Source organism: Myxine glutinosa, chromosome 7 (genome assembly GCF_964187855.1).
Source record: "Myxine glutinosa chromosome 7, kmMyxGlut1.1, whole genome shotgun sequence".
In the NCBI taxonomy this organism is placed as follows: domain Eukaryota; kingdom Metazoa; phylum Chordata; class Myxini; order Myxiniformes; family Myxinidae; genus Myxine; species Myxine glutinosa.
This window is the reverse complement of record NC_136267.1, coordinates 102,094,381-102,109,895: the sequence shown is the minus strand read 5'-3', so window position 1 is coordinate 102,109,895 and position 15,515 is coordinate 102,094,381. Positions and strand designations below refer to the sequence as shown.

The 15,515-nt window shown below is 40.3% G+C and overlaps 1 protein-coding gene across 2 annotated transcripts in view; it reads right to left on the bottom strand.

Moving 5' to 3' along the window:
• The window catches only part of LOC137431620 (polyunsaturated fatty acid 5-lipoxygenase-like), a 97,707-nt gene extending 82,428 nt beyond the window's left edge, over window positions 1-15,279 (bottom strand). The window contains exon 1 of one of the 2 annotated variants that reach the window (XM_078782070.1): window positions 15,214-15,279. The gene's annotated coding sequence lies outside the window, so the exon portion shown is untranslated. Of the gene's footprint in view, window positions 1-348; window positions 554-15,213 lie in introns of those variants that run through there. The other variant, XM_068123144.2, reaches the window with a different exon arrangement.
• Window positions 15,280-15,515: the final 236 nt, after the last annotated feature.

The window sequence follows — 15,515 nt, the reverse complement described above, 5'->3', positions numbered from 1 at the left end:
CTAACACTGGCCGTGAAGCAAGGAAAATAACCCCACCCAAACCACAGCGTTAGTGGACACGCCGAGCGAAGCGAGCCGCGATCCGGGCCATTAGCAGGTACTAAACCCGATTCGAGCGGTTGTCAATCGTGCCACGCGTACCCAATGGAGAAATCACTAAGACGGTCGAATCAGGAAAGACAGGAAGAACAGATTGGTTTATTACTATTTACACAGGAAGAAGAGGAAGAGAAAGAGCAATGTACAATGAAGAGGAAGAAGCAGATACACAGGGCAGCCTTATACAGTCTTACTTATTCCCTGGACACGGGCCCGTTCACACTCAGACTCACCCTCAGGCTCACTCACACGGGGTTTGTAGACGGTCGGGTTGAGGGTCCACATCTCGTCCGGTCCCCGACTCGTACCGTGCAGATGATGGAAGACGGCAGGCAGCTCTCCGCGTGGCGTAGGCGCGAGGCGGACAGTTATATATCGGGGAAAGGTCGGTTGGCTGGCGATTATATCGCGTATGCAATAGGTGTACCAGCGCCTTTATACACGCTCCCGGTATTGCTATGTACCATGCGCCGCTCCCCCAATGATGTTACCAATGGTGCCTTCCCACAAAAGACCTTCTGCACGCTGCAGTCCTCTGCAATGCGTGCCGCGTGCCCGTCCCTTGTAAAGCACAATCAATCCTCGTAACTCAACTCACAGAGCTTGTCCTCCTCATAACTGAATACCACAACTGATGAGCGCCTCTCCCTTCTCATCACTCGTTACACGAACCAAGCGCCTCTCCCATCATAACTGAGGTGGGGGCCTCGCGCGAAGGGTTATATTGCCACGCCCAGCGAACCCTCTGGAATGTCCAGCCACACCCCGTCAGGCGATGTCGCCTCAGCCCTGATTGGCTGTTGAGGGCTTACTGGCTCCGCCTTTGACGGCTGCTTGACGTGGCCACACCCCCACCCTTGCGCTCTGCCCCCTTTTCGGGCCTTACCTCGTGGCATTTGGGCTGGTTCGAGCGGAAGCCCAAGGGCAGCGAACGCTGCTGGCAAAGGAGGTGTATTAGCCAAATCAGGGCGCGGGATGGATGCTGCCCAACGAGGTCGATTTGGAGGGGGGGCCACAAAATGGACGAACGGGGCCTACTCTTATTTGTTTTACACAACGCAGATGCAACTATTGGAAATGGCCTTATCCTAAACACATACTATGAAATAACTAACGTTCTAAGGTGACCTACGTGTTTCTTGTGGCCTAGCTATGGGGTGCAACCTTTAACCTTTAATGATGGTACCTGTGTGGGTTCTCAAAACCGCAACAATACGTTGAAGATTTAGGTTGAATTTTTTTTGTTTGTTTCAAAAAAGAACCCCTCAGCACATACATATGGGAGGGGTAGGTGCAGACTGGAAGTTGGGGACGATTACACCTCCACCACATAATGCAAAATACCTCACCACCACATAATTCAAAACGCCTCACCACCACGTAATTCAAAACACCTCACCATCTCGTAATTCAAAACACCTCACCACCAAGTAATTCAAAACACCTCACCACCAAGTAATTCAAAACACCTCACCACCAAGTAGTTGAAAACACCTCACCACCAAGTAGTTGAAAACACCTCACCACCAAGTAGTTGAAAACACCTCACCACCAAGTAGTTGAAAACACCTCACCACCAAGTAGTTGAAAACACCTCACCACCAAGTAGTTGAAAACACCTCACCATCAAGTAATTCAAAACACCTCACCACCACATAATTTAAAACAACTCACCACCATCATGTAATTAAAAACACCTCACCACCACAAAATTAAAAACTTCACCACCACGTAAATAAAAACACCTCACCACCACATAATTCAAAACACCTCACCACCAAGTAATTGAAAACATCTCACCATCACGTAATTCAAAACACCTCACCACCAAATAATTCAAAACACCTCACCACCACATCATATAAAACACCTCACCACCACGTAATTCAAAACACCTCAGCACCATGTAGTTCAAAACACCTCTCCACCACATTATTCAAAACACCTCTCCATCACATTATTCAAAACACCTCACCACCACATAATTCAAAATACCTCACCACCACATAATTCAAAACACCTCACCACCACATAATTAAAAATACCTCACCATCACATAATTCCAAACACCTCACCACCATGTAATTCAAAACACCTCACCAACACAAAATTCAAAACACCTCACCACTACGAAATTCAAAACACCTCACCACAACGTAATTCAAAACACCTCACCACCACGTAATTCAACACACCTCACCACCACGTAATTCAACACACCTCACCACCACGTAATTCAACACACCTCACCACCACGTATTTCAACACACCTCACCACCACGTAATTCAACACACCTCACCACCAAGTAGTTGAACACACCTCACCACCACATAATTAAAAACACCTCAACACCACATAATTAGAAACACCCCACCACCACAAAATGATAAACACTTCACCACCACGTTAATAAAAACACTTCACCACCACGTAATTCCAAACAACATAACTCCAATCACAAATTAATCACAAAATAAACTTTAACAACATTGTTAATGTTTCCTTCATTGTAAAAATTACCAAGTCAACAGTTAAAAGGATTTTGGGCCTATAGGTGTTACGGCCTTGTCAAGATCGATAGAGGCAGGGATCTGTTAGCATATACACCGCCCAAATAGCTATGTGGAATTCTCTCATGTAGAGATTAAACCCACGTCATTTGAACTTTGGCCGAGGTCATTATTTACTTTTAATGATGTTTATATACGAATCAAAAAGAAGATAATTGGTTTTGGGTCGTCCTTTCCGCATATCTCGTGGGATTGTGAGTTAGAGAGAAGACCGTGATGGCGGGGAGGGGGTTGGCATTCTCTCAAGGAGGGATTTGTCAGGGATTAAATATTCATATTGACAATATTGTTAGAATATATATCAATGTAATCTTGTTTAAAGTGGAATTATGTTTTACTTTACGAATGAGCAAAAGAGCATAGAACTAGCATTAACATGTGGTCAGGAGAGTTAATTTCAGACAAGAATGTGTAACGCTCTTGGACCGCCACCTGTCGATCATTAATAGCCTCTGTTCAGGGCACTGCGCACACGCTGCAAATTCTTTTTCAGCAGGTCAGAGTATTTGACCTCTTGAACAGAAATAAGTATTTGCTGGCCAAGAAAGCCATATAAGGTTTTTTGGATAAGGAACACCCTGCATGCTCTGCAACATCAAAGGAGTTTGGGGCTTTAAAACCAGGAGAAAGTTGCGAGGAGAGAGAGAAGAGTGGACTGGGACAGTGAACTGAAGAGGAGTGAAAACTGAAGACCAGTTGAAACTGATCAACCAACTGGAGATTGTCAACAACTGAACGAGCTTCAGAAGACCTACTGAACGAGCTTCAAAAGACCGACCAAACGAGCTTCAACAAACTCTGGAACAAAGACTCATTAAAGATCTCGGCTTAGTATACAACAAATTCTCAAAAGTGAATAAAACATTGATTTTGCTAAAACGAGTTTCTGAAGTTTCTGAAGTAGAACAGTAGTTAAAATTATTATTCTACAAGTGGTGGCCCGTAGGGACTCAACTGCCCAGGTAAGCTTTTGTTTGTTATCTGTGTAGTCTGATGTTAATCTGTGAAAATAGTTCAGTGTTTGAGTTTTGTGTACGTTTGTTGATGTGTGGAAGGAAAAAACACGAGGCCTTTAACAGGTTTCAGAAATCATGCCAATTTTTTTCTTCTTCCAAAATTTATGTATACGCATTTTTGAGGGATGGTGCCATGAACTGTCACAAATATCCACTAAAGCTTGGTGTCTTTAGAAAAGGTGCTGTGCTTTCATGAAGGATTTGTTTTAAAATTTCAGAAGTCATGACGATAAAAAAAAAATTTTTTAAAATTAATAATCAATTATTTTTTTGTTTTTTCTGTAATTTGAATTTTTTTTCGGTACATTTTACGAGTTTAATGAGACGATTGCAAAGAGCCACTAACGAACCCCGGGCGTTCGCCAACAGGTGCTGCATTCGTCTTGTCATGTACAACTGAAATATGGATTTTGTATATTTCTTGCTCATTTCATGAATGTCATGAATTCATGAAATAGAACGTCAATTTTGTAAATATCTTTAAAATGATTTCCAGCAATGGTCTGCATTCTAATCTCTGCTCGTTTTCGTGATTAAATGACTTATAAGTGTGTCGATTTTCCCGTTAAAATAATGGTTGAGATCCTGCTTGGGTTGTGACCACAGACGAGCAGATTGCAGAATGGACACTATTTGATTTATAATCATATTCGCGGTTTTTGTAAAAAGCGATTTTTCAAGCGATTTTTTAAAAGCGATTAAAGCGATGATAACAGCGTCTGTACAGTAAGCCAAATAATGGTAAAATCGGCTGGATTCGATTTTCAAACATGCATTTCCAGTGTGGTAACAAAAAGTGAGTTTAGTATTTAGCATTGTTTAGCATTTAGCCAATTTGTCTGCACGAGTCGACAGACAGTCCAAAAATAGGCATTCTTTTCCACACTGACCCTGCCACTGGAATGCGTGCAGGCAGGTTGCCCATGGTAACCGTTTGGTGTTGTGTCCTGGGTCCCGTAAGATGTGCACACACTGACCCTGCCACTGGAATGCGTGCAGGCAGGTTGCCCATGGTAACCGTTTGGTGTTGTGTCCACTTATCTATGGAATCAGAAGCGATTTTTTAAATGTAACCTCTTTACATCCTGATTAGAAAAAATATATATATATTTTTAGGATTTTTATGGCGGCGGCCATCTTGGACCACAGCTAAAAATCCTTCAATCAAGATGAAATTTAATGTGAGCCAATCCCATGCTACTGTGATCCGTAATCTCTAAAAAATAGAACCATCCAATGTACCTTTGATCATTTTATATTTCATCTGTCTTTTAAGATTTTAAAAAGGGAATTTATTGATATAAGATCCTATGACATTTGCCAAGGCAATTAAATGGAGGGAAACCAATGATGAAATATATTGTGATCTGTTTATACATGAATGAATTTACATGTACATGAATTTGTTGACCCCAACCCAATCTTAACCCTAACTTCATTCTACCATTATCCATCCCCTCCAAATCATGTTATATTACTGATTGTATGAGGCATGTAAAGGATTGTTGATCCCATATCCCATTGGATCCCATGTTGATTTAGCATATCACCTCATTATGTGGCTTTATGTGTTTTTGTGTGTGTGGGTTTGTGTTCTTCATTCTCACTTTTAAAAATTTCTCCCTCTCCCTAAAGAATATGGCCCCATAGTGTTAAAGTGATGAGTGCCATGGTACGACACAGTTGAAATGGTTAAAAAAAATACACAGGTGAGTGTAATGGCTCGCACAGAAGTTCGAGAGGGAGACAGTATTTACCATATAATCTCACAGCCTTGTAAGGGAGTCATGAGTGCGGCCAATGATACACAGCTATCTTTAGGTTAAAATACAATGAGTGTCGTATTTCGCATAGTATTAATTCCTCATTCCTCCCTTGGCATTCTGCCACTTCTCCTCCTCCCTTCCCCACCCTTTTCCTCCCCCCTTTCCTTCTCCTTTCCTCCTCTTTTGCTTCTTCTTTTACCTGTTTTCACCTTTCATAGTTCTCATTGTTTTCTCATTTCTCTCATTGTTTCTCATTCTCATTGTTTTCTCTCATTATTGATGAGATTCATCATTGTCATCATGATTGTCATATGCTGATTATTATTGATGTTCATTCTCAAATTTTGTACAATTATGGTAAATTTATATTTACAATTTATAATTACAATGATTTACAATGGTCATGATTTTACAATCATGAAAATTGCTATGATTATCAGGCATGTCATCATTGGGTTTTGATGTAAATCGATTGCATGGACTTTAAGGATAGCTTTATAGCCCTGCAGGATTAATGATGTATTACAAGTTACAAAGTTTATTGGAGTGTCGAAATTTCGGTATGATTGGATTCCCTTGATAAATATTATAAATTGATTGCCATTCATTGGTACACATTTCAGGAATATTACACCATTTTAATTGTCAAGAACTTTGAGTCTCTTTCAAAGTGCGACATGGTGGGTGACACATCACATGATGTGTGACATGTGACACGTGTGACATGTGGCACGTGACATGTGCGACATTGCCCAATGGACTGGCTCATATCTGTTGGATCAATTTTCGCTGATTGTCTCACAAATGAAGGGTTGAGTTGCCTTCAGTGGTTGTTCAGCTTTAATTTGTGATATAATGACCACACAGGATTGAACAAATATGTCAGATATGATCCAGAGGCAGAACGGTTATTTGTCAATTGACGGAAGGTATGGGTCGAAAGTGACGTCCATGATCAAATACCTCCGCCAGCGGACGGAACTGTTTTGCCTACATTGCGAACAGGCATAGATATAGAGTTATCAGACTGATAAATGTGAATTTTGCTATTTTGATATTTGATATTTTGATATTTTCAATGATAAATTCAATGATGATTTGATATTTGAATTTTGATATTATCATTTATGATATTTTATTATGTATTATTATTAGGATTTTATTGATTAATGTTGGTGAATTGATTGAGATTGCATATTTGAATTGATTCTGATTCTGATCCGATTGATCTGATTGATTTTGATCTGATTAATTTAATCTGATCTGATTTTAATTTAAATTTAATTTAATCAAGTCAATTGATGGATGAATAAAAAGTGCGGTCTCAAGAAAGAAGCTTTGAGACATTTGCGAAACATCGATGTGCAGACAACCTTGGACGATGAGCGAGGTGGTGAGTGTAGTGGTTATTTGTTATATTACGTGGTTATTTTTGTTTGACCCCCCCTTAACAGGACTTACTGATCCAGACTCATCTGCAACACTGATCGGTGAGATTGGGGTGTGGGAAAAGTCACAGGGGAGGGGGACTCTCTGGAAATCACCTGCAGTCATCAAGTGGACAGGTGGAGAGATACTTCCTGGAAGACCACAGAGTGGAGCTTATCGGAATAAGCTAGACAACAACGCATTCAACGCTACTTTGTATAAGGTGGAACAAACTTCTGCGATTTTTGCAGTACACACAGTTGATAGTGGATACAGGTGTAGTCTGCTGTGTAGTCCTTGTAGTTATTTGATATATTGAGTGAGTATAAAGAGGTACTCACACACAGGCAAAATGGGAAGTGGATTCTGCAAGATTAAACAAGGTCAATTGGACTTGAGTCAAAAAGGTGCTTGTATCAGCTCCATGTATCAGAAATATGGGGCAGAATCACTTAAAGATGTGGAATCCTGGTATGAATGGACGAAAGGTCGGAAAAGTGGATTTCCACAGGAGGGCACTTTTGATAGAAACGTATTGGCAACACTCAGAAAAGAATTGGAAGCAAGAGGGCGACAGAAGTTCAAAGTGGATTGGCAACCATTCTATTACTGGGACGCTGAATCTAGGGACAGGGAGACCAAAGCAAAGATGGGGGGCTTGAAGAAAGAGGTGAAACAGATACAGCATAGGTTGTGTAAGGTAGCAAATCAAATGCCTCTTCAAGTCAGTAATGGAGAGCAATCCCAACCCAAATTGTATCCAGAAGCCAGATCATACGAGACAAATGAACTGGAAGACGAAACTCCTCCACCTTATCGGAGAACTATTGTATATCAGCCACAGGTAGTGCCTGTACCTGTACCTGCCGAAAGACCAGAACAGAGTGCAGCGATTGGTTCTAGTCAACAGAGGACAGGTGAAAGACGTGACTCATTTGAGGTAACTACCCAAGAGGGTGCAATTGGGGCACAGGAACCGACTCAAAGTGGGCAAACGATGCAACCAGCTGTTATACCCTTATCATGCTCTCCATTTCACCATACACGGAGTAAGGGTCGTGTGATCAATGCCAATCAATCTAACGATCAATGTGATTGGCTAATGAATGATCAAAAGTTGACTCTCTCACAAGGAGGGTTTGAGCAATGTGGTGTTATGAATTTTCCTCAGCGGCAATTTCCAGGGGCAAATCAGCAACATCCAGATCTGATGTATAGACCATGGCAGGTACATCAATTGAAGGCATTGCAGAGTAGTATGCCATCAATCAAAACAGATCCACTTCAATTTGCGGAGGAACTGCGGTTAATTGTGGAAACTCAGTTGCCCACTGCAAGAGACATGGAAATACTTTTAAAATGGTTAATTCCTAATACCACCACTTTGAGGAACTTAATGCGTGAGGCCAACTGGGTAAATACGGAAGATGGACAGGTGGACATGCCCACGGAGGCTAGAACGGCACAGATCAATAACTTGATAGAGGCCATAAAAAAAATTTGCCACCAGTGACGGATTGGAACAAAGTGGTTACATGCAAGCAGAAAACAGGCGAAGATGCTAGCGATTATTTGGACAGATTGCGAGATGTTTTCCGACTATATTCAGGCATAGACCGGGCACAAATTGACAATGCCTTAAAACCCCTTTTTATTAATGGTCTATTGCCCAAATTGAAGAGTGAAGTGGAAAGACAATGTATTGCTTGGGAAGGCAAGCCAATGCAAGAAATATTGAATTACGCCTTGCATCATCAGCGGATTCAAGCCAGGAATAGTGCTGTAAATGCCGAGAAATTGATGCAACTACAGACTCAAGCCCTGATGACTACGAATCAACGCAATAGGTTTTCTGGGCAACAACGCAACAATGCAGTAGGAAATAACCAGAGAGTGGAGTGGCAACCCAGAAACCAAGAGATGCAGCCCAGAATTCCAAGTGCACAGGTGGACAGACCAGCCAATGATAGACGCCGATGTTTCAATTGTGGAGAAATGGGACATTGGATAAGGCGATGCCCATATCAAAGACAATTTCGGAAGAACAACCAAGAACAGGGATACTACCAGTTACCACCGCCTCCATCAACAAATAGGGTTCTATTGAGGAATGCCCCAATTCAGGGAGGACCTCAGCAGACTAAATGGTCTGCCACACCCTGTTGACTAGACCACAATGACCAAGTGGCAGCGCTTCCTTTAATCTCAGGGTCGGCTGCACAGGAACCAAGTGTTAATTTGACAGTAGGTGGACGCAAGGCACCCTTTCTCGTCGATACGGGAGCTACGCGTTCCACGTTACGACAAGCAGATTTTCCCGATATACCATTGTCAAAATACTATACGAAGGTGGTTGGAGTGTCAGGAGTTCCCATACATACGCCAGTCACGGAAGAATTGCGTGTCCAATTTGGTCCATTGACTGCACAACATGCCTTTCTTGTGGCATCTGGCGTTCCAGTAAATTTGATGGGAAGAGATTTATTGTGTAAATTGAATTGCACCGTCATCTGTAATGAAAACGGAGTGTATCTAGAAATGCCAGAACACTCCCACGACTTTATTTCTAAGGTACTAGATGGCCTGACAAGACCAACAACACATCGATGGGATATCGATGATACAATCATGGCGGAACTTTTGTGTGTTAGTTTTATGACACTGAAGGATGAAATGCCCGAAGTACAGGAATGGTTAGATAATTTTTTGATGGACTTTCTGACATGGCAAACTGATCTTCACTGTACAACATGTTATGATGCTACAGGAGAAGAGGGGTCCTATGCAGAGCGGGTTTTTAAATACCTGCACACCAAGTATGATATACATCTGACGTCATTGTGGGTGGGACGACAGGGAGTTGGGATGTCAGTGTCTTTGACGCCAGACCAACAACTCCTGTGGAATCAACCCGAAACAACAACCCCACACGTCACCTTAGCGGTGGCACAAGGGTATGAAGCAAAAGATGTTGGAATAATGATTGCAACTCTGAAAGAGTGTAACAACAGGGGATACATGGGAGAAATTCAAAGCGCCCCACTCTATGACTTAGATGGAGATGGATTTTGTTGGCAGCTCGGACAGCAGGTGCTTTCTACAACCTTCAACATGATTGTTGAATCGAATGATACTGACGATATTGGGGTATACCTACTCAGCTCTGACGCTGACGGTGACCAGGACCCACTCGATCAAATACCAATATGCTTGTGGACAACGCATCCAAATGATGTGGGACGAATCAAGAGTATTGCACCTGTAAGGATCACAGTAGATGATTCTAAGCCATTGCCTAGAAAGCGTCAATATCCATTGAGACCAGAGGCAAAAGCTGGTATTGCACCAGTGATTCGATCATTGGTGGAACAGGGAGTTATAGTTCGCACTGTGAGCATGTGCAACACTCCTATTTTACCTGTGAAGAAGCCAGGCAAGACTACTTGGAGATTTGTTCAAGATCTTCGAGCAATTAATGATTGTGTCATCCCAGCCTATCCAGTGGTCCCTAACCCGATCACTGTACTGTCAAGTATTCCATGCAACACGAAGTTTTATTCTGTGGTGGACTTATGTTCAGCGTTCTTTAGTGTACCCATTCATGAGGATTCGCGTTATCTTTTCGCATTCACGTACGAAAATTTACAGTTTACCTGGACTGTGTTACCACAAGGGTACACGGAGAGCCCAACTTTGTTTTCACGTGCTCTACATGAAGACCTCAGCGATGTTGAATTTCCTGGGGGTTCAGTGATGGTACAATATGTTGATGACCTTCTCATATGCTCGACTTCAAAGGAAGCATGTGAGCAGGACACTGTTGTGCTACTGACAGCGTTGGCAGACAAAGGCCACAAGGCCTCGAGAGATAAGTTGCAGTTCTGTAAGGAAGAGGTGTTGTAAAATTTGTAAAATTTGTAAATTTGTACAATTTGGATAAATTATTGTAGGACCAAAAAGGGTAATTTCAAGGTGACATTAGGGGTTTTCTAAAAATAAACTTTTTGTCTATTTGTGTATTAGCGTTTCTAACATTAAAGGATAAATTTTACGAAATTGAAATGAAAATTGACACCCATCTTGATCTGTTAATGATGGTTCAAATGCAAACAAATATACATAATGTTTGGGTTTGTTTGTGTTTCAATGTTTTGTTTTGTGTGTCAATCTTACAAGAATATCCAGAAAATTCGTAAAATAAAATAGGAATATAATTTGATTATGAACATTATCTCTTTTGTCAAGGGCGATGGAATATGCGGATTTGATGTGCTGGGTTATGAGCAGCCATTAATTAATAGTAAAATTGTGAGTAATCTTGGGATTCCATTTTTGATAGAATTCATATGAAAATAACAGCTATTTATGGATATGAGCTTCATAAAAATGAGGGAGTACAAAATTAGTCAAATTTGGAAGAGGTCTTACATTGACTTTCCAGAGTACTCTGCTCACAGATTTTTGACAAATATAAACTTGACTTTTATCAGCATATAAATTGTGCTGTATGTATGGATGTGTCTTAGGCATAGATGATATGGGCAGATAGTAAAGACAATTTTGTTGAATTGAACTATTGTGAGTTTTACAACGAAATGCATTGTGCATCTTAAAACCAAGGGGCAGACGTGAACGCGCTGTTATGTTTTTTACACTCAGATGTTTTTTTGTTTGTTATGTTTTTTTTACACTCAGAACACGATGTTACGTGTACCTGCAACATATTTTGTTAATCTGCCACACCTATATTGGCATACTGGTGTCAGTAGTCTTCACTAAGTTGCATAGAAAAATGGAGGAACAACTTTTAAGGGAGTATACAACCACGTATTTGGATATTTTCTACAAAAGTAGGGGTTTCAATAAGTGGTAGCTGTACACATGGGATTTATCCAATTAAGTTATGGAGTTTAAACAAAGTTACTGGTAAACAGAAGGGAAATGGATAGTAAATAAATTCTTCAATGCTGGGTAAATTTAATGAGATATTACAAAGACTTATAAGAGCTATTGTTCTTCCTTATAGCAGTGGGAAAAGAGTGAATTAGAACCAAATGAATCTATAAATGAATGTGATAGGGATAATATCCTCAATTTGTGTTACTTATTTGATTGTGGGTAAAGAAATTATTTTATCGTAATGGATTGATAACAGCAGCCTGCAATGTCCTGAGAGTGTGCATCCATGTAATTAGAAATCCCAGATTTGTTTTTACAAACAACATTTGGTGGAGATCTTATGTCGATGAGCACTTACTTGGTAGATAAAAATGGTACTGCATGTTGGCAGCCACTTTTGCGGCCATTTAGGCCAAACACATTGAGAGAAAATTGTCGTTCAATACGTAATTTACACATGGCTATTTGTAAAAGGGAAGTTGTTGCGATGGGCAACATTTCTGAAGGTTTATCAAAATGTTATAATATGACATGTGTCAAGGCAAACTATTGGATGGGAAAATTAGATCTGGTTATAGAATGAATTTGCTGACCCTTTGAAGTTAATTCTTTGAAATTGATTGTTTTACTAGTATTTTGAGTTCACATTGGAAATAGTTTGGTAGAGCTTTGTTAAAACCTATGGTTGTGGTATTTTGGAACGAATTCACAGATCATAGGAAGTTGATAACAATAGAAATAAATATGGACCCCGGGAAATAGGGGCATCAGAATAAGGCAAATAATCAGATTTATGTTACATATTAAGGGATTTTTCTTTAGTCACATTTTAAGAAGTTTGTTAGTTTGGTATATAATGTTGAATGTCATTGACATAAATGAGGGCATAACAACTTGTTGTGCACTATGTCCGTTTTACACGATCGATGAACTCATATCACCACAAGTAACACTGTTAAAGAAAAAAAGCGGGGAGGACTATGCTAATAACATATTAGGCATAGTTTGCTTGTTTGCAAGAATTGTTGGGAATTAGATATTCCTGTTTGTGATTTAAATCATATATAATCATTATTAATGCATTTATTTTCTTTGAGTTGAGTTACAATACCTGCATGAGTTTAATTTTTTGAATTATATGAACCTGAAAGCAATTGTGGATGCTATTCTTAGTTTTAGTAGTGTAAAACACATGTCTGGGTTGAATATTATTTGTGTGAAGTTGTTATAAAATATAGTGATTTCATGTTACAATGTACCCCATCTGATCCAATCTGTGTGGAGAGCAGATATAAATGTGGCTAAGTAAAGGAAAGACAAGACCACATCCCAAATGGAGTGATAACGACATCTGGGAAGAAGTTTGAAAAAGGAAAATTTGTGAAAATGAAGTTAATCTTGGCATACACCCTCTTTCTCAAAGAATGATGAAGAAATGCTCCTTTGGAGGATGGATGTTTACCTTCACCAAGGGAAAATTATGTGACCATTTGTCTGGGTCACACTGCAACATATGGAAAAAGGACGATCACTTACTTGTGTTCAAATACCTCGAACAGTCATCACATCAGCAATTGCAGGACGACGAGATTTTACCTGCAACGTTTACGGGATACGGTGACGTGTGTCATTACTTCACCAACTTCCGGGGAGCCAGCATGGAGCTGCAAGCGAACGACTGCCTTTTCCTTCACAACAGCTGTGCACGATTCTGCTGTGTGCTCCTGGTATGGACCATGGACAACTGAGTACCATGGTCCCAACATCATCATTGCGGATGCATCCGGCATCCCTGCTCCACATCTTGTTGACAAATCAACATCACATCAATACTTGCTCCATGCTCACAATTAGTGAGGAGGCAAGTCGACTACAACTGGATGGAGGCCTTGTTCAAATCTACTATGGCTCACAGCAAGAGTGGCAAGGATGCTGCATGGAGAGCAGGGTCAGTCTTTGACTCTGCCCAGCTATCACAACAGCAGAAAATCCTATGCAAATAGTGAAGGTGTGATGAAGACAACAGGAGAAAATGTTTTATGCTGAAATTCCAAACACAAGTGATCCGCCCCTTTTTTCAAACAAAGAAAGTCAATATTTGATTAAAGGCAAATATTTTGCCAAATGTTGCAGATGCTTTATTATTTTGATGAACTGAAATTATTGCATTTTGGTGAAGGTGAAATGTTTTGTGATCTTTATGCAAATGAGTTGAATTGAATTATCAACATAGAAAGAGTCAATGAACAAGGAAATGTATTGTGATCAAAATTCTTCCAGAATGACGGTGTATGCCTTAGGAAATTGAATTACCAGATTAGTGGTATGAATATTTAATGTGGTAATGTTTAGATTAATGGTTAATATAAACATAAAAGAAAAACTGGGGATTGTCAGGGATTAAATATTCATATTGACAATATTGTTAGAATATATATCAATGTAATCTTGTTTAAAGTGGAATTATGTTTTACTTTACGAATGAGCAAAAGAGCATAGAACTAGCATTAACATGTGGTCAGGAGAGTTAATTTCAGACAAGAATGTGTAACGCTCTTGGACCGCCACCTGTCGATCATTAATAGCCTCTGTTCAGGGCACTGCGCACACGCTGCAAATTCTTTTTCAGCAGGTCAGAGTATTTGACCTCTTGAACAGAAATAAGTATTTGCTGGCCAAGAAAGCCATATAAGGTTTTTTGGATAAGGAACACCCTGCATGCTCTGCAACATCAAAGGAGTTTGGGGCTTTAAAACCAGGAGAAAGTTGCGAGGAGAGAGAGAAGAGTGGACTGGGACAGTGAACTGAAGAGGAGTGAAAACTGAAGACCAGTTGAAACTGATCAACCAACTGGAGATTGTCAACAACTGAACGAGCTTCAGAAGACCTACTGAACGAGCTTCAAAAGACCGACCAAACGAGCTTCAACAAACTCTGGAACAAAGACTCATTAAAGATCTCGGCTTAGTATACAACAAATTCTCAAAAGTGAATAAAACATTGATTTTGCTAAAACGAGTTTCTGAAGTTTCTGAAGTAGAACAGTAGTTAAAATTATTATTCTACAGATTCAACCCATGTCCTTATAAAAGGTCTTTGTCCGAGGTCACCGAGTCTGATCGGTGCAGCTGTGCAGCGATCGGTGCAGCCATTTGTGCAGCACCCAGGAAAATAACGTTATGCGGGAGTCCAAACCTGAAAATGCTGGAGGCCAAAGCTGAAATAGGAAAAACAATATACCCTATTTTACTCCAGGAGATCCCAGGATTACCCACCCAAAATATTGTTGCGATCGGTTCAGCCGTTTTTGCGGTACCTTCGAACGGACGGACAGACAGACAGACGGACGGACATTTGGTGAATTATAGTAAGATGATGTGGATAACCAATTGGTTATGAGACTCACAAACACATGGATAAGTAACACATCTTACCTTTCTCTTGGGGCAGTGAGATAGGGAAGGCTTCAAGAGAAAGCATTATAGTCTGCCTTCTTAAAGTATACATTCTCCTCCCTTCTTGTGTCATCAAGATGTTCATTTTATTGCTTTGTATTCATAAATATGCACAATAGAGTGTGCCTGTATAATACATTCACCACACACCACATTAATAGAAAGGTTTTGAGTCATGACTCTATTTTAAGCTAATTTTGTCTCACTGATGCGGCCTTTTTGTGGTCTCAACAGAGACTATTCATTTTTGAGATCACTGACATTATTAATTATTGATGAGA